The sequence below is a fragment of the Cetorhinus maximus genome, chromosome 11 (assembly GCF_964194155.1).
Source record: "Cetorhinus maximus chromosome 11, sCetMax3.hap1.1, whole genome shotgun sequence".
Taxonomy (NCBI): Eukaryota; Metazoa; Chordata; class Chondrichthyes; order Lamniformes; family Cetorhinidae; genus Cetorhinus; species Cetorhinus maximus.
Window position 1 is genome coordinate 91702615 of NC_135889.1, and position 21403 is coordinate 91724017.

The 21403-nt window shown below is 40.6% G+C and overlaps 1 protein-coding gene across 1 annotated transcript in view; it reads right to left on the minus strand.

The window, feature by feature from the left end:
* The window catches only part of zranb3 (zinc finger, RAN-binding domain containing 3), a 118942-nt gene that overhangs the window by 91649 nt on the left and 5890 nt on the right, over positions 1-21403 (minus strand). The window lies entirely within an intron of this gene.

The following is a 21403-nucleotide window of genomic DNA, read 5'->3' on the forward strand; positions in this document are numbered from 1 at the left end:
CTTATTACATAAACATATTCACAATATATAATGTTTCCCTAATAAAGAGTAAATCTTCCATTGGTATCTTATAACTTTCACACAAATCTATTCCTTACTCACCAGTTTTGACAGATTTCCAGTCTACGACATTTTCCAAATAACTGGGAGATGGTGGCGTAATGGTAATGTCATTAGGCTATTAACCCAGGTGCCTATGCTAATGCTGTGGGGACATGGGTTCAAATCCCACCACGGCAGCTGGTGGAATTTAAATTAAATTAATAGAAAAACCTGGAACTGAAAACTCATCTCAGTAGTGGTATCATTGATTGTTGTAAAAACCTATCTGGTTCATTAATGTCCTTTAGAAGGAAAGCTGCCATCCATATCTGGTCTATGATGTGACTCAAACCCACACAATGTGGTTGATTCTTATCTATCCTCTGAAATGGCCTAGCAAACCACTCAGTTCAAGGGCAATTAGGGATGGGCAACAAGTGCTGACTGCATTAATGATTTGTTGATTGTTTGAGATTCAGGGTGTTAGACTCCATAGGAATTGGGAGAAATAAAGGGGGAAAGAAATGATGATGATTGTGGCTTCTCGAGAACTGGGCAGGGAGTGGGAAAAAGGGGCAGGTAATTAAATTTTCTTCCCAGCATGTTTTAAGTAAAACTGAATTGGAGATAAATTACATTACATTAAAAGCAATTCCCCCACACTTAGCTTCCCCTTTATTTAAAAATTAATTTATTTCAAATAATTATAATTCCTTTTAGGATTTTGTTCCTGTCTATAGGTCTGTTGAATATTTTTGATTAAACAGAGGTTACAAACATTTTCAATATCAAGGGAACTAGATTGGAAGACAAAATGAATGTTAAATTGCACAGGAACACAAGTTTATTTTTGCAGCGGAGAGGTCTAATAAGTTGGAAAAAAAGAACCACTTCAGTGAATCTAAACTAAAAGCCTAACAAGGATAGTGAGTAAGCTTCTATAGAACATAATGTAGACATTAATACTCATCTAGATTGATCAAGGACGGCTGGCACAGACATATACGAGTTAAATCATATCTGTTCTAGACAATGATTTTATTTATGAGATGTTCGATCTGTTCCTCAAAATCAATAGGATTCTTGAAACATTGAGGAGAAGCTTTCATAGATTTATTAAGTATAATGGTATGTACAATAGTGCTTAAGTATACACATAATTATGTAGTACTTACAGCCACACACTAGGCAATATAGTTTGAAGACTCAAACATTTTACAGTTCTAAGCTCAGAATTTAGACTGATCGGACCCTTTGAATCTGAAGTTGTGTACAATGGGATACTCAAGCTTGACAAAAGTGCTGGTTTAAGATTTAAAAGTGCTTGCAGTAAAAGGTATCACTAGTATTCCTAGTAAGAAATGTAACCTTTTGGTTAGGCTAGTATAAGTGGATGACTGAATGGAAAAGCTGATGCCTGACTTCAGGGTCAGGCTAAGATAAGTGGATGACTGGATGATGTATTAAGGCTAGATAAAGCAAGTTTGTGTTTTTGAACAAACTACTGGTGTCATTTGTGTGAAAGGTCAGGTCATTCCGTGACTCAGTCTGTAATTGCAGAATTACAGAACTAGACGTGTGAGATATGAACAATGTAAGTCAATGATGAAGTATCGTGAGGATGGTATAGATATATAGAAGAAACTGTAACCTTAGAGCAATCTGCTATCCCTGTATACATACTTATATAGAATAAACTTTCACCAGCAGCTGACTGCGTCTCATGTCTTTAGATATCCCACAACAAATCTAAATTCTTCTTGCAATTGCCACTTTCATACATTCCTCTCACCTCTAATACATGACAATCAACATGTTTTCTCATTATATGATTATACCAGAGTTAAATTATAAGGAAAAGCTAATGTGGATCAATAACTCAGTTTGCACATTTTTTTTTTCACCAAAGAGCTTATTTTGCATTGAACAATGTTATGACACAGTAGCTGGTAAAGGCTGAGTTGTTTAAATCCCAGAGGGAAACTTGAACAACTGTCATAACCTATATTTTCAATTGGTATGTTTGAGATGCAGCTCTGAATTCAGGAATAAGACCACCAAGCCTCTGGAGGTTTTTTAAATTAATTAATGTTTAATTAAGTTTTATATAAAAACAAATTAAACACATACATGTCTACAAAAAATACACTGCCATAATGACTTTAAACAAATCCCCAAATTTATCACTCCCAGATAAATCTTCAACAAGGCAACAAAAACTCATAGGCTTTAAACAGGCAAAGCACATTTGACTGCACAAATTCAAAATGAGGTCCCTTGCAATTTGGTTCCTTTCAGACAGCTGTCGGCTTACAAGCTGGTTAGATCTTAAATGCCTCTCCCTGGCTTGTACACACAAGCTCCTTTCTGTTTATACCTAGCTTCCCCTTTGAATGTAAATTTTCCATTGTAATGCTAGCTTTTTAAAAATTTTTTACCTCTCCTGACAATAATCCTTTCATTCCACCAATTTTATCAGTAATATAAACATATTGCTTGGTGTCTCCCAGCTGGGTGCAAGATTTTACCCATTCTTTTGAATGGTTTATTCAACAAATGCAAATTTACTCTTTACCTTCTACTCCTTATGTTTATCTAATTAACATCTCAAACTACTATACATCAAAGCACCCAGACTAGCTGGCTTTAATGCAATTAAGACACACACATAGACACAGACTCTACTACAATTCCAATTTAAAAATAATTTCCAACAACATTATAGACATTAATATCTCTTCATGACAACTAACATATCAGTGTGACTGACCATGCTTGGATATCTTGGCATAAAATCTCTTTTTGTTCCATTTAGTTGCTGTTTGACATGTAACTCTATGAGCTTTTCTTTGATTTTGTACCTCTAAACTAGTCTGATTCTAAACTGTAATTGAAAAAGGTAAATGGCCCAGAGTTTTCAGTTGTAAGGATGTCAACATTTTCAGCGTTGTCATTACAACATTGAAATGACAGCAAATTTTGTGAGTCCACACATGCACAGTTAAACATGGAAATCCAGAAGTTCCCATCAGGGATTCTCTTCTCTACCACACGGTACACTGCTCAAGTCCCCACAGATGGATCTATAGAAATCACTTGTGTTGTAACCAGGCGAGGAAGGATAAGCTGGTTTTCCTCTTTTCCCATTACCCGTTAGGTTGGAGCAGAGGTTTTGGATTTTAAAAAGGGTGCTGTATTGCCAATTCATAATGCACTCGACTGTGTGAAGTTTGTAAGATTTAAGCCAGACAGATATTCTTCAGTTAAACACGCACAGCATTGGTTTTATTGTACTAAAACCCATCCAGGTAAAAATATTAATGTTAAAAATGTACAAATATATCCTACTTCCCGCGAATGCACACAAACACACACTCAAATCCCAAGCATGCAGAAAAAATACAACTTTACAGAGAATCAGATGTTAAACTTGGCCAAGTTAAAGTGCAGATGGAAAAAAAAGGAGTCAATAAAGATTTACTGATTGTATCCAGAGGCATAGGCTCTTCAGCTGAGGCAGTTAGTTTAAAGTTGTGGCTGGTATGTCCCTATTCTCCAGGAAACACTGTTGTAGAAATCCAATGACTATTAGTAGAGTCTGTCTGTTGTAGGAATGTAGATACACCTTTAACTCAGCAAAACAGGGTTCAAAGCTTCGATGGAATATTGTGTAGAGAGAGAGACACAGAAGAGAGACAGCAGCTCCAGCAGCTAGAATATCTCCGCCAAATCCCAAATTCAAGCATCCACACAAAAGATCGTCTCACAATACCGCTCTCCATGGAAGCTTTATACAGTAAAGTCCCACAGTTTGTGACTTCCTGACTCGCATTTTCACTCACCTGCGCTTTGCGCACACAATCGCGCATCGCATGAGCAGTGTTTGCTCATCTGCAGTTTCTTCTCCCTCTCTCTTCTTACCCTAGGGAGGCAACAGCCATAACAGAGCAGAGACCGGAATGGTTGCAACTGAAGTGCAGCCCGAATGAAAGGATTAACACGGAAATAGCCGTCATTGCAGCGCAATTCGGACATGTTCCTTTTGAAATCTCCACCGATGTATTGCTCAGAGGCTCCCCCGTCTGTCGAATACAGATACTGCACCACAATTTAGAGCAGAGTAACCGCCCAAACCAATGTTCCCCTCACATGGCTGGAACCTATCTAATTCAGTAACATGGAAAAGCACGCTCGTTGTTTGCGATTTCGCCGTTTGCGAAGTTTTGCAGGAACGTAACCCCATGAACGGCGGGACTTAACTGTATTCTAAAAGGAAGCCGATCAGCTCATGTCTTAACCATTGTGATAGCGGAGGTGATTAATTTTTAATTTTCCTGCAATTAACTCCTGAATGGTTCATACTTCCATTTGGAGGAGATAGGAAGGAAGCTTTTCACATCTCCAGGAAGGTAACTGTCTGTTGTTGCCTCCATAGATCCTATATCTCCATGAAATGAACTACGGCTACACAGATGCAAATTGGCAGCCATTCTGTGTCAATGCCTTTATTTTTCAGTGAAATGGCCCTTTTTTAAAAGTTTAATGTGTGAAACCAGTCGATGACATATCAAATTAATTCCATATAGTATATCTTTGTGATACTTGATTTGGTGTGAACTTTAACTTTTTGCTATTAGTCACTGAAAAAACTTGAGAAAGTTCTGCCTTGTTGAAAAAGGTATAACTCGGGTTTTAACAGTGTACGAAGTAGGAATTATAAATGAACAACCTCTCTGGCCCTGAAAAACTAATGTTACATTTGTCAAATGTCAAAATTCTCCATTATGATAAAAATTCCATAGGCTTTTAATAGAATTTCTTTTAAATTACTTCATAATATTTCAAATTAAAAATTAGTGCATTCGGAAAGAATGACTGAGAAGTAGAAGATAATATGCGCATTTTATTCCTTGGTTTTCTGTCTGTAAGAATTCTTCAATGACTGCTTAGCCTACCAGGTGAGATCACTGTTGCTGATCACCTACAATTAAAACCATAATCAAGTTAACGTTGAGTATTTGTGGGCATCTTCATTCGAGGTCAGAGGTGAGGACGGTCGCTTCATTATTAACTACAAAATCCAAAAGGCCAATGTTTTATTTGTTAACAGGATACACGCCAGTTGGTGAAGTCAAAACTAAGACACAGAGCTTTCCTTGTTGAGAGAGTTTATTGACTTTGTTCAGAGTCAACACTCCTCACCTCCACCCAGTGTACCAGCTATCCCTGATTTATAGATGATCAAATGGCCATCATCTGTTCCTGTTAACAATGTAAATGGCATTAACAAACCTTAACAATATAATTGATAAGACTTTGGCTCTTTTCTTTAAATTAAGACTGTTGAAAATATATGAACAATGTCTCAAACTAATGCAAAAGAAACAAAATCATATTTTTTCATCTACTATGTCGCACATTATAGTACAACCATTAATAGATCCCATTTTTCACCTTTTTTAAACAAAAATATTTTTTCTTCTTTGCCTTATATAAATAATTACAAAACAATCTAAGAAAATATTGGTCTTCCATATTCTCCTTATAACACAGCGCATCTCTCTTCCAGTATATCTAATGCTTTCTTAGAGCAAGCACCTCTCTTTGTGAAAGAGTCTGACAATTGGTGACTTGCATCCACCCATTTTATTTTGGAATTCTCTCTTCTTTCCAACGTTTCCTTTACACTACAGCAAGGTCACTCCTCAATCTTTTTTCAGTGACACCCTTTGTCAAATGAACACTGTCCCAAAGAAAATAGTTAACCACATTGCATTTTATGGGCAAACTTTTCTCAGTATGCACCTTACATAGGATTTCCTTCAGTATATCAGATAAGTACATACCCATATCTATTACTTCTACTAACACCACTGGTTCAGCAGCTAGGTGCTAGAAACTACCCTTTTTATTTTCTTCGCTTCCCAGGCAATGGACAACATTTATTAGAATTTTTTTTTTTATTTTTAGCAGAAGTGGCCCTTCGGCCCATCAAGTCTGCATCGAGACGTGAGAAACACCTGACCTACCTACCTAATCCCATTTACCAGCACTTGGCCCATAGCCTTGAATGTTATGACGAGCCAAGTGCTCACCCAGGTACTTTTTAAAGGATGTGAGGCAACCTGCCTCCACCACCCTCCCAGGCAGCGCATTCCAGACTGTCACCACCCTCTGGGTAAAAAGGTTTTTCCTCACATCCCCCCACTAAACCTCCTGACCCTCACCTTGAACTTATGTCCCCTCGTGGCTTACCCTTCAACTAAGGGGACCAGTTGCTCCCTATCCAGCTATCCATGCCCCTCATAATCTTGTACACCTCGATCAGGTTGCCCCTCAGTCTTCTCTGCTCCAACGAAAACAACCCAAGTCAATCCAAACTCTCTACATAACTTAAATGTTTCATCCCAGGCAACATCCTGGTGAATCTCCTCTGCACCCCCTCCGGTGCAATCCTTCCTATAATGTGACGACCAGAACCGCACACTGTACTCCAGCTGTGGCCTCACCAAGGTTCTATACAACTTCAACATGACCTCCCTACTTTTGTAATCTGTGCCTCGATTGATAAAGGCAAGGGTCCCATATGCCTTTTTCATCAGCCCACTAACATGCCCCTCCGCCTTCAGAGATCTATGGAAACACACGCCAAGGTCCCTTTGTTCCTCAGAATTTCCTACTGTCATTCCGATCATTGAATACTTCCTTGTCAAATTACTCCTTCCAAAGTGTATCACCTCACACTTTTCAGGGTTAGATTCCATCTGCCACTTATCTGCTCATTTGACCATCCCATCTATATCTTCCTGTAGCCCAAGACACTCAACCTCATTGTTAACCACTCGGCCAATCTTTGTGTCATCCGCAAACTTACTAATCCTACCCCCCACATAGTCATCTATGTCGTTTATATAAATGGTGAATGATAGGGGTCCCAGCACAGATTCCTGTGGTATGCCACTGGACACTGGCTTCCAGACACTAAAGCAGCCTTCTGTCATCACCCTGTGTCTCCCACAACTAAGCCAATTTTAAATTACTCTGTAGCCCATGTATATTTGCCTTCTTTATAAGTCTCCCAGTGGGACCTTGTCAAAGGCTTTGCTGAAATCCAAATAAACTACATCAACTGCACTACCCTCATCTACACACCTGGTCACCTCCTCAAAAAATTCAATCAAATTTGTTAGGCATAACCTCTCTCTGACAAAGCCATGCTGACTATCCCTGATCAATCCTTGCCTCTCCAAGCGGAGATAGATTCTCTCCTTCAAAACTTTCTCCAATAATTTCCCTGCCACTGATGTGAGACTCACTGGTCTGTAGTTCCCTGGCTTATCTCTACAACCCTTCTTAAATAGCGGAACCACATTAGCTGCTCTCCAGTCCTCTGGCACCTCCCCCGTGGCCAGAGAGGAATTGAAAATTTGGGTCAGAGCCCCTGCGATCTCCTTCCTTCCCTCCCTCAGCAGTCTGGGACACAAATCATCCGGACCTGGAGATTTGTCCACTTTTAAGCCTGCCAATACCTCCAATACCTTGTCACTACCTATATCAATTTGCTCAGGAGCCTCGCAGTCTCTCTCCCCGAGTTCCATACCTTCATCCTCATTCTCTTGGGTAAAGACAGATGTGAAGTATTCGTTCTATGCTCTACCGATGTCCTCTGGCTCCACCCATAGATTGGTCCCTAATGGGGGGCCCTACTCTTTCCCTGGTTATCCTCTTCCCATTGATATACTTATAGAATATCTTGGGATTTTCCCTACTTTTACCAGCCAGAGCTCTCTCATATCCCCTCTTTGCTCTCCTAATTGCTTTCTTAAGCTCCACTCTGCACTTTCTGTACTCCACTAATGCCTTCGCTGATTTGCTCCCCTTGTACCTGCTAAACGCATCGCTTTTCCTTCTCTTCGTATCCTGAATATCTCTGGTCATCCATCTGGTTCTCTAGGCTTGTTACTCCTTCCTATCACTCTAGAGGGAATATGTTGAGCCTCTACCCTCCCCATTTCCTTTTTGAATGCCCCCCCACTGCTCTTCTGTAGATTTCCCCACAAGTAGCTGTTCCCAGTCTACTTTGGCCAGATCCTGCCTTGTTTTAGTAAAATCCACTCTCCCCCAATCTAAAACATTTTTTGCAACTTGTCTAATTCTTTGTCCATAACAAGCTTAAATTGTACCATGTTGTGGTCGCTATCACTAATATGCTCCCCCACCGCCACCCGAGCCACCTGTCCAGCTTCATTCCCCAGAATTAGGTCCAGCACTGCGCCGTCCCTTGTTGGACCCTCTACATATTGACCTAAAAAGTTCTCCTGCACACATTTCAGGAAATCCACTCCATCCAAGCCCTTAACACTATGTCTATCCCAATTAATGTTGGGAAAGTTGAAATCACCTAATATAATTACCCTATTGTTATTGTTTTTACACATCTCTGCAAATTGTGCACATATGTACTCCTCAATTTCCCGCTGACTCTCTGGGAGTCTATAATAAACACCTAACAATGTGGGTGCCCCTTTTTTATTCCTAAACTCTACCCACAAAGCTTCATTCGATGTCCCCTCAAGATATCATCTCTCCTTACTGCAGTAACTGACTCCTTAATTAATAATGCAACTCCTCCTCCTCTTTTACCCCCTCCCCTGTCTCGCCTGAAGACTCTATATCCCAGAATGTTGAGCTGCCAATCCTGCCCCTCCCTCAACCACATCTCAGTGATGGATACTATATCACAATTCCACGTGTCAATCCTCATTCTTAACTCATCCGTTTTAACTGTAATACTCCTGGCATTAAAGTAGAGGCCATCCAGCCTTACCTTACTCCCTTGAAACAATACAGCTGTACTCCCTCTGACTTGATTGTTTTACTGTATTATGACGTGTCCCTATTCTGCTAACATTCTGTGTCCCCTCCCCCTGCTGAATTAGTTTAAGCTCCTCCCAACAGCACAATAAACCCGCCTGTAAGGATGCTAGTCCCGATCTGGTTCAGATGTAGACCATCCCGCTTGTACAGGTCCCACCTTCCCCAGGAACGGTCCCAGTGATCCAGGAATCTAAAACCCTCCCTCCTGCACCAACTCTTAAGCCACATATTCATCTGCGCTATTCTCCTATTTCTGAGCTCATTTGCACGTGGCACTGGAAGTAATTCAGAGATTACAACCCGAGAGGTCTTGTTTTTTAGTCTACTGCCTAACTCCCTGAATTCTTGATTCAAGACCTCACCCCTCTTTCTACCTATATCATTGGTGCCAACATGTACCATGACCTCTGCCTCATCACCCTCCCCCTTCAGGATGCCCTGTGACATCTCAGACCCTGGCACCAGGGAGGCAACACGCCATCCTGGAGTCACGTTGACGGCCACAGTAACGCCTATCTGTTCCCCTGACTATAGAATCCCCAATTACTATTGCTCTTCCTCCCCTCCTGTACAGACAGGCTGCTTGTGGTACCAGAAGCTTGGCTCTGTCTGCACTCCATGGAGGAACCAGTGCCCTCATCAGCCTCCAAAATGGAATACCGATTTGCGAGCGGGACCCCAGGGGACTCCTGAGCTACCTGCCTGTTTCTCTTGGACTGCCTGGTGGTCACCCATTCCCTTCCTCCCTCGTCCCTTCATCTGCGGTGTGACCACCTCTCTAAATGTACTTTCCATGATGCTCTCAGACTCATGGATGCTCCACAGTGTCCCCAGCCGCCATTCCAGCTCTGAAACCCGAGCTTCCAGGAGCTGCAGCTGGACACACTTCCTGCACACATGCTGGTCCCCAGCACTGGAAATGTCCCCGGCTTCCGGAAATGTCCCCGGCTTCCCACATGGAGCACGAGGAGCACACCATGGCTTTGGGCTCTCCTGCCATGACTTATCCCTTTAAATTAAATCTTTTAAATCAATTATTCTAGGGTGCTTCTTTCCTGATCCTCGTTACTACAGAATATACAATTATAAACTACAAAAAGACCTTAAACTATAAGCAATAACCACCAAGAACATGATAAACTCTGCTGTACTAGAATATCCATCTGAAAGATTGGCATATGAAGCACTGCTAAAAACGATTAACCTCATATTTTCTGGAACACCCAAGATTGGAAACTTGAGTGTGCGTTTCTCTGGATGTAATTTCTTTTATGTTTTATTCGATCTCAGAACTTCCTCAACTGTAGCATGTTTCATCATAGTACTCAGTTCCAATACATCATAACTGACATCAGGGCAAGTCGGAGTGCACAACAAGTTCAACTGTCCAAACAAACTTCTTAATTGGTCTGTTTCTTCCTTGGATGCAAGATCCTCTTTCTGTGAGGACCTGCCGATTTATTGGGATGCGATTGACATTTTCTAAGATTGTTGATTCAAGGTCAATCCTGACTTATTCTGTTTAATGTTTAACCCTATATATTTAAAGGCCCTCAAAGCCTGACTTCCAATCTTAAACTCCTTTATATTATCTATCACCCATTGCTCAAATTCTGCAGAACCTCCTCACTGAAAATCATCAATATGCATTATAAAGATGCCTGCTAGTTTCTCTTTGTGATATAAAAACATTGCTGGGTCTGCCTTTGGCTGAATACAACCCATTTTCAGCAGGACCAACCTAACTGAGAAATATCATACCCTTGATACATCATTCAACCCATAAACACGTTTGTTTAACTTCCACTGTATCCCTTCTATTTCGCCAGTTTCTTTAGATCATTTCAAAAACATTTCCCTTTGAAATCTCTCACCCTGCAAAAATGCAGTTTTTAGATAAATCAATTTATATTTCCAGGAATATTTTGCTAAAAGAGCTAAGAAAATCTTCAAACTCACTTTTCCTGCAGTAGGGGAATTCACCCTGACACTTTGATCACAAAGTATTTCTTCAAAACGCAGAGCCACTATTCTAGCTTTAGCCTTATACGTGCCATCCAGAAGTACCTTTTCTATGCGCATCCACCTGAGTGATAAAGCTGGCTGTCCCCTGTCTGATATTTCAGTGTATACACCAAATACTTTCCAACTTTTTGTTTGACATCCTTTGTCAACTTATCTTCTAATTTGTTAGTAGCCACTAAAGCTTCTCGATCATAAGGGCTTCTATTTCTAGTGGCATTCCTAGCCTGTTCTATGATCCCTGTTCTTGTCAAACTATGACCTCTACTTGCCTTGTCACCTTCCAGACTACTGCTTCATGATCTCTCCCTCCTATGATCAGAGTGCTTTTTCCAAGCCCGTGGTCGCTTCCCAGTCCATTTTCAGAACTCTCATTGCGTTTTCTGGCCTTCCACATTTCTACCTCATTTTGCCACTCCTTCTTACCTTCTGTCCCACATCTTGTGCATTCAGCCAATGTTTGTATTTACCAGTGGCTTTTCCTGCTCTCTCTATAATGGTGGAACCCCTCCATTCGCTGGCCCCTACTGGCATATGTGTTACTCCAGTGGCAATTTTGAGTAGTTGTCCTTTGAAATAAATAGCCTTATCGTGTGCTTCAGTCTCACTTTGTTGACATTAATCATCCCTTGAACTGACATAATCCACACCTGGTAATTACCCAACATATGTGTAAGTAAAGTGCATAGTGCCTCTTCACTTTGTTACCCGTTCAGATTCTGTAAATGTATAATCAGTACCAATTAGCCTCAAGGAATTAACCCAAACAATTTGACTGCCATGTTATAAAATTATTGTTTTTTCCATCACTGCCCATCACTTTACCCATGCCTTTTCATTCTTTCTGCCCTTCTCTTCTGTAATATACTAGATCCCTTGGATTAAAATTTATTTCTGATGGCCTTACACAGTGCTGTAAGGCTTGCCGAATCTTCTCTGAAACCTCAGCCTTCATAAATGCCTTTCTCTCTGCATACAGGGCATTCAAGCGCTCAGAAAAAATTGAACTAATCGCACTCCCTTCTAAGGCCGGGGGATGATTGCACATCACCAAAGGTATTTTTGGATTTCCCCCATAAACTAATTGATAAGGACTGTAGCCCCCAACCATTTGAATTGAATTCTTCACATACTCTGCCCACACCAGGGCAAAGGTCAGTTTACAGCTTGGTTTGTCAGCTAAGATTTTGTGAAGTATCTCAAAAATTACTCCGTGATTTTTTCACAAACCCATTATTAAAGGGACTTTCCACTGCTGTGTTCATTTCTATATTGTTCATATTTTCACACATACTTTTAAATTCACCATTGGCAAACTTCCCCCCCACCATTGTCAGTCAGGGATTTAGCCAGTGCTTCCAGTCCAATTCCTATTCATTTTTCCATTATCTTGTCCACAATTACTTTTGTCTTTACTATATATTACTGTTGACAGACTGAACCTAGTTGCCATGTCTATGAAGTGTAAGAGAAGAATGTTTTTGCCCTTATCCCATACCTTCATGTCCATTGACCATAAGACATAGGAGCAGAAATTAGGCCATTCGGCCCATCGAGTCTGCTCCACCATTCAATCATGGCTGATAAGTTTCTCAAACCCATTCTCCCGCCTTCTCCCCGTAACCTTTGATCCCCTTACCAATCAAGAACCTATCTATCTCGGTCTTAAATATACTCAATGACCTGGCCTCCACAGCCTTCTGTGGCAATGAATTAAAATTGCTACAATTTCATTAAAGTCTCTAGCTCATGGGAGACTCACGATGGGCAGTGATTGTGTCCTCTTTTTTTTTTACATATAATTGCATTTCTCACTGATCTCTTCTATAAGTTTAGTAAAATCATCATCCATTACCCTGCAACCTTTAGCAGAATTTTTAACCTATGATGAATATAAGATGAAGGGACAAACAGCCGATGTAGTTTTAAAACAACTTGCCTTTTTTTCCTTTAAACTCCCACTCCCTGATGTCATCAGCACTTGTTTAACATCGTGATCAGAAACGTTTGCTCTTGTTAAGGGAATACAATAATGTCCCGATTGGGAAATGTGTAGTTTTACAGTTTATTCAAAAACAATTGCCTTACTGTGTTCCACATCTAATTTCATTTGAGCCTTTTTCATAGATGGCTTACTGAACAGTAAGGGTATTTCACTGGATACTACATCTGTACTAATAAAATGGTTTACCACTCTCTTTTGTGACTTTAACATGTTATCGCCCCCAAACCTGAAGTAAGTAGAATTTTCATATTCCTTAACCTTACTTCAGTCTTTACTATTTAGTTAATCCAGATCTTTTAACCAATCCACTTCACATACTGGGGGTATGCACCCACTGTCTAACAGCACAACTGAATGAGTCTGCAATTGAAACACCCATTACCAGAATAAAGCTTCTGGTGACCAGTACAGTTCCTTCTGACTGATCAGTTTTGTCAATCCTTCCTTGAATGTGTTATTTCAAAATCCTGTTATTCCGTTTTGGACAATTCATCGCATAAATGATATCCTGAGTCAGATGTGAAGCACCAGGTTACCATTCCTTAGTTATTCCCGGGGTTCATTCTCCTGCCGTAGTTACCCAAATCCTGTCATCTGTTGAAGCTACCATAAGGGTCTCTATCCATATTTCTTTTGTTCATGGTTCTTCTTTCGCATTGACGCCTGCACCCCATATCTAAATGATCTTGAAATGCTGCCAGCATCGAATCCTTCATTTTTGTGTTACCACTAAATGTTCCATTGGTGCCATTAAAGTGGTTGGAAATGAATGTTTCCCCAATGTTTTTTAAAAAAGCTTCATGCATCTGTTCCAAAAACGTACCTCTTTTTGAGAATCTAATTCCAGTCAAGACCAGGAACCTATCCATGTTCGATATTTTAGCACAATCCAACAATTTGAAAACAAGCACTGAATTAGGGATATCCAAATAGAACTTCTGCAATCTGTTTTATAACCTGTCAAATTCCATGATATATTCTTCTATGGAATAACCGTCCACTCTTTTAAATTTATCAAAATCTGACCATGCCTCGTATGCATTTAACAGGTCAATCTTTCTTATAAATTTTGTCCATAAATTTTAAGAGATTATCTAAACCTTCCTCAGGTGTCCAAATGATGAGCCTCTAGCTCCAAAAATACTTTACACCTAATCCTGCTTCTGGTGGGAAGCGAAAGTGCCAAGGCCTTACCTTGCTTTTTCTTTGGTCAGCACATAACCCATGCCCATATATCCACTTCATTCTTCCATTGGTCGTAAGGTTCAGCTTCACAGAACAATGGTGGAAAATCATACCTTAATACTTCATACTTGGTTTCAGTCATTCCTCTCCAAAATAACTCCAATTTCAATCTGTCTGAAAAGGTATCTTAGCTTCCAGTCTTCAACTTTAGGCCAACCACCCTCTGCTACCAATGTTAACAGGATCTGTACTAGTTGGTGAAGTCAAAACTAAGACACAGTGGCTTTCCTTGCTGATATAGATTATTGATTTTGTTCAGTGTTAACACTCTACCTCCACCCAATGTCCCAGCTATCCCCTAATTATATGTGTTCAAATATCCATCAGCTGTTTCCCTCAACAGTGTAATTGACATTAACAAACCATAACAATGTATTTGATAAGACATTGACATTACTGAATTGGGAACAGTGAATTGTCAGGACTAACTGTTGTTCTTACACCTATGTTCGTAATTACAACTCACTGAAACATGGGAATTAGTGTACAGTAATACATCCGCTCCTGCTTTGTATGCTCGTATCTCCAATTAACTTATTCCATTAAAGAGGTAATTACAGCACTGGTAAGTTCTAATATGAAATAAGTGTTAGTTGCTGTTTCAAAGTTCAGTGGCCACCATCTTAGTACACTTGCAACAATTTTAAAGGTATTACAATTTAAAAATCATACTTCACTGCTTAAGAAACAAAGCCTACGAGCTAACAATATAGCATCATATGATGCAGCACAGAAGGAGGCCATTCAGGCTATCATGTTTACACTGGAACTTTGAAGGAGCTATCCAAGTTTCCAGCCAACCCGCCCTTTCCACAAAACATTGCAAATTCTCCTCCTTTAGGTTGTTATTCAATTCTTTTTCAAAAGGTTTTATTGAATCTGTTTCCACCGCCCTTTCAGGTTCTGCATTTCAGATCATAACTCAGAGTTTTAAAAAAAATACAATTTCCCCATCAATTTCTTTGATAATGTCCTGTGTGAATCTGTGCCCAGATTTCTTTGTTAATGTCCTGTATGAATCTGTGCCCGTCAGTTACCTACTTTTCTCCCAGTTGAAAGTTTATCCTAATGTGCTCTAACAAAAACATTCATAATTTTAAGCACCTCTATTTAATCTCTCCTTAACCCTCTCTGCTCTAAAGAGAACAACCTTATCTTGTCTAATCTCTCCACATAACTGACATCCTGTAACCTTGGTACCTTTCTCGTTAATTACCTGTGCACCCCCTCTAAAGACTCAACATCCTTCCTAAAATGTCGTGCCCAAAATTGACACAGTACTCAAGCTGGGGCCTAACCAGTGTTTTACCCAAGGTTTAGCAAAAGGTCCTGGGTTTTGTAAATCCAAAGTTCAATGCAGAGTGCAGGAGATCATGCCAGGAGCAGCAGCAGGCATAACCAAAAATGAGATATCAACCTGATGACGCTAGGACACAAGACTGCTTGCATGTCAAACAGAAGAAGCATCATGCTATAAGAGAGCTAAGCATCCCACAACGCATAGATCAGATGTAAGCTCTGCAGTCCTCCCACATCCAGTCGTGAATGATGGTGGACAATTAAACAACGAACAGGAGAAGCTGGCTCCACAAATATCCCAATACTCAATGATGGGGGAGCCCAGCGTATCAGTGTAAAACACAAGCCTGAAGCATTTGTAGCCATCTTCAGCCACAAGTGCTGAGTGGATGACCCAGCTCAGCCACTTCCTGAGATGCCCAGCATCACAGATGCGAGTCTTCAGCTGATTTGATTGGTTCTACTTGATATCGAGAGATGGTTGAAGGCACTGGATACTGAAAAGGCTACGGGCCCTTACAACATTCCAGTAATATTACTGAAGATTTGTTCCCCAGGACTAGCCATGCCCTTAGCCAAGCTGTTCCAGTACAACTACAATACTGGCATCTATCTGACAATGTGGAAAATTGTATAGGTATGTCCTGATCACAAAAAGTAGGACAAGTCCCACCCAGCCAATTCTCAATCATCAAAGTGATGGAATGGGTCGTTGACACCACTAACTCAGCATTAATCTACTCACTGACGCCCAGTTTGGGTTTTGCCAGGGCAATTCGGCTCCTGATCTCATTACAGCCTTGGTCCAGACATGGACAAAAGAGCTGAACTCTTGATGGAAGGAGAGAGTAATTGTGCTTGACATCAAGGCTGCATTTGACCGAGTCTGACATCAAGGAGCCTGAGCAAAACTGAAATCATTGGGAATCAGGAAAAACTCTCCACTGGTTGGAGTCATATCAAAGGAAGATGGTTGTGGGAGGCCAAACAGCTCTGCCCCAGGACATTATTGCAGGACTTCTTCGGGGCAGTACCCTAGGCTCAACCTAAGCTTCAGCTGTTTCATCAATTACCTTCTTTCCAAGGTCAGAAATGGGGATGTTCACTGATGATTGCACAATATTCAGTACAATTCGCAACTCCACAGATATTGAAGCAGTCTGCACCTGTATGTGGCAAAATCTGCACATCATTCAGGTTTAGGCTGATGTGTGGCCTGAATGTTGCTTGCCACTTGAGTGCCAGGGAATGACCATCCCCTCCAATATCTCCATCTTCCCATTACATTCAATGCCATTACCATATCTGAATCTTCCACTATCAATATTCCAGGGGTTACCATTGACTAGAAACTTCACTGGACCAGCCATATAAATACTGTGTCTACAAGAACAGGTCAGAGGCTGGGAATTCTGAGGCAGGTACCCAAAGCCTGTCCACCATCTAAAAGGCACAAGTCAGGAGTCTGATGGAATACTATCCGCTTGTTTGGATGAGTGCAGGTCTAAAAACATTCAAGAAGTTTGACACCATCCCATCCAGGACAAAGCAACCCGCTTGATTGGCACCCCTTCCACTCCTTAAACATGCATTCCCTCCACCACTAACACACAGTGGCAGCAGTGTGTACCATCTACAAGATGCAGTGCAGTAACTCATCAAGCTTCCTTTGACAGCATCTTTCAAACCCATGACCTCTACCAACTAGAAGGACAAGAACAGCAGATGCATGGGAACATCACCACTTGCAAGTTCCCCTCCAAGCCACACACCATCCTGACTTGGAACTATATTCTTTCACTGTCACTGGGTCAAAATCCTGGAATTCCTTTCCTAACAGCGCTGTGGGTGTAGCTGCACCAGATGGACTGCAGTGGTTGAAGAAGTGGCTCACTTTCTAAGGGGTAATTAGGGACGTGATTCTCACATCCCATGAAAGAATAAATAAAAAAATAAGCATTTATAGGTACTTTCTCAACCTTTTCTACTGTCTTCAAAGATTTGTGTCCATCCACCCTCAGTATCACCCTGTTCCTGATGGTACCATTTCATTCATATCAGCTCTCCCCATTCTTCCTACCATGATGGATCACTTCACATTACTGTACTTTCATTTCATTTCATCAAATTTCACGCACCCATTTCACTGGTCAGTTTATGTCCACCTGAATTACCTTACTATTCTCCTTGCTGCTTTGCTACTTTATGTGTTTCATATCAATTGCAGACTTTGAAATTATGCTCTGTATCACCCAGGTCCATGTCACTAGCAAAGGAACATAGGAACAGGAGTAGGCCATTTTGCCCTTTGAACTGGTTCAATGAGACCATGGTTGGTCTGTATCCTAAGTCCATTCATCCATTTTGGCTCCATATCCCACGACCTTCTTTCAAGAAGAGTATCAGATTTCTACCACCCTTTGCACGAAAAATATTTCCTAATATCTTGTCTTAATGATCTGGCTCTTCCTACCATGCTGTAATTATCATTACACTTATTGCTACCTTGCTCTCTTGCCTCATCCTTTTCCTTTAATTTACCACATCTTCCCTCGCAGTAGCCCATGAATCAAAACCCACTCTTCCCGCACCAATCTTTGAGCCGCACATTCAACTCCCTAATCTTATTTACCCTTCAACAATTTGCTCGTGGCCAGGAAATAATACAGAGGTCATTGCCTTTGAGGTTCTGTTTTTTTTTAAATTTAACCCCTAGCTACTCATACTCCCAATGCAGAACCTCTTTCCTAATCCAATCTATGTCATTGGTGCCTATGCAGGCTACGACAACTAGATGCTCCCATTCCAAGTTCCTCTCCAGCTCCGAGCAGATGTCCCAAACCCTGGCACTGGGCAGGCAACACAGCCATCTGGACTCTTGCTCTTGGCTGAACAATGAGAAGAAATATGGGGGCTTCTAAGAAATGCACTGCAATTATATATGTTGGACAAATTAAATCGGCAAAGGTAGCCTGGAAAATGAGTTCAGAATGCTTTCAGGTCAGTTTCTTATTGTGTTAGCTAAGCCATTTATAGGCATAGTAAATAGTTGCGGTCCCAGCACAAATCTATTTTGATTTAAGTGACCCCACAAGTCACTTAATTCCAATTTGCACACATACCCATTATCACTATTACCTGTCTTCTATTGCCAAAACAACCTCCTATCCAGGTCAATTATTTTCCTTCAATTCATGAGCTTTAACATATTCTTATGTGGAACATTACAGATTGATTTCAGGAGGTTCATATAAACTACATGAATATACATTCCCATGTCTATTACTTTAGTTACTTTCTCAAAAAATTCAATTGGATTCATTATGACCTGCCCTTTACAAATCCATGATGACTCTCTCTAATCAGCTCAAATTCCCCTAAGTGCTCAGTCACTCTACTGTTAATTATAGATTCCAATAATTTCCCCACAGCAGGCATTAGACCAACAGGTCCATCATTTCCTAGTTTCTCTCATCTGTCTTAAATAATGGTGTTACATTTCCAATTCTCCAATCTAAAAAGGGACAATTCCTGAAATGAGCGCACTTTGGAAATTATAGCTAAAGCATCTTCAATTTCCTCACCTACTTGCTTTAAAACCCTGGCGTGGAAACCATCAGGCCCTAGGAGAAGGTCAGTCTTTAATACTGTGCCATTATTTTCTTTCTAAACTGTTGTCTTACTTACATTAAACTTAGTCCTTTGTTAATGATTAATTTCCTTATACTATCAGGTATATTAACCTTCTCCTCCACTGTGAAGACTGACAAAAAGTAATTATTCAACAAGTCTGCCATTTCACTATTTTCATTTGCAAAATTACCCATTTCTATTTTTGAAGGGCCCACATTTCCACTGACTATCCCTTTCCTCTAAAATAAGAGTGAAATCTGTGTGTCATATTCCCTTTTTGCAGCTCTCTTCCTTTGCTGATCTTTAAATCTCTTCCAGTCCCCATTGATCTGGGGCTCAGGTTCAAATCCCACCAACGCAAATGGTGAAATCTGAATTCAATAAAATCTGGAAAATAAGTCTGATGACCACAAAACCATTGCCGATTGTCGTAAAAACCCATCTGGTTCACTAATGTCCTTTAGGGAAGGAAATCTGCCATTCTTATCTGGTCTGGCCTACATATGACACCAGACCCACAGCAATGTGGTTGACTCTTACATGCCCTCTGAACAAGGGCAATTAGGGATGGACAATAAATGCTGGGCTAGCCAGCGACGCTCACATCCCATGAACAAATAACAAAAACCTACACTGCTCTTTGCATTTTTGCATGCTCTCTATTTTATTTTCATATTATCTCTCACCTTTTGTCAACAATGGCTGTTTTATTTGCTAAGCGGAGCTCTTGCCACTTAAGGGTACAAATTCATCCTGAATTAAGTTCAATGCTTGTTTGAATGCTTCTCACTGAACAGTTTTAATGAGCTTCAAAAACAGCAGTGGTCCTAATACGCAGACCCAGTGGTGGACACCACTGTATTCTCCTCAGCCTGAAAAACAACCATTCACCACTACTTTCTGCCCCTTAGTCAATTTTCTATCCACACTGCCACTGGCTCATGAATCCCATTGGCCTCAATTTTGCCAATAGGTTTACTATGTAATACTACTGTAGAAAGATAGTGTATCTGAATAAATGTTCATCACTATAACAAAATAAATGTTGTTATAAATCTAACATAAGTTTATCTTTAATGCTACTGACACATCTGGGAAACCACACACTTTGCAACCGCTCAGGCTGCATGACCTTCAACAAATGGTAATTTTGTACAGGGCGATGATCAAGTCGGTATCGAGGTTTTTGGAAGATTCTGTAGCTTTTGAATTAAAAATTTCAGTTAAAGCATTACAAGAATTTGAATAAAGTTAATCATGTTTTGTGAAAATGTGATTATTAAATTTTTATTATTACCTTATTGTAGGCATTATAAATTTCAGACACAGAGGGAATTGTGGAAAACTTGGGATGTATGGATGCCATATTGAAGTTTGCAGGTACAAATGGAGACCGTAATCAACAACAAAGACAAGCTTGTTCATGAGGATGTAAAAGAGATAGTAGATTCTGCAAATCGGCGTTGAATAAAAGTCAATGCGCATAAAATAAGTGAAGAATACACAGAACGTACACAAAAAATGCTGAAAATTTTGACTTTATGTTTCAAATCCATACATTTTGAAAAATGGGATGACAAACAAATCACAGATACCAGTCTGCAGCCAATTCAATTCACCCTACGTGATATCAGGAAACAGCTGAAGGCACTAGATACTGCAAAGCCTGTAGGCCCTGACAACATTCTAGCAATAGTACTGAAGACTTGTGCTCTAGAACTAGCAGCACCCCTAGCCGAGCTGTTCCAGTACAGCTACAACACTGGCACTTACCTGGCAATGTGGAAAACTGCCCAGGTAGGTCCTGTCCACAAAAAGCAGGACAAATCCAACCCGGTCAATTATCACTCCATTAATCCACTCTTGATCATCAGCAAACTGATAGACGTCGTCAACAATGCTATCAAGTGGCACTTACTCAGCAAAACCTGCTCAGTTTGGGTTCTGCCAGAGCCACCTGGCTCCTGACCTCATAACAATTGTGGTCCAAACATGGACGAAAGAGCTGAGGTGAGAGTGGCTGCCCTTGAAATCAAGGCAGCATTTCCAACTGAGAATGGCATCAAGGTGCCCTAGCAAAACTGAAGTCAATGGAAATCAGAGGGAAAACGCTCCACTGGTTGGAGTCACACCAAGCACAAAGGAAGATGGCTGTGGTTGTTGGAGGTCAATCATCTCAGTCCTAGGTCATTGCTGTAGGAGATCCTCAGGGTAGCGTCCTAAACCTAACCATCTTCAGCTGCTTCATCAATGACCTTCTCTCCAGCATAAGGACAGAGG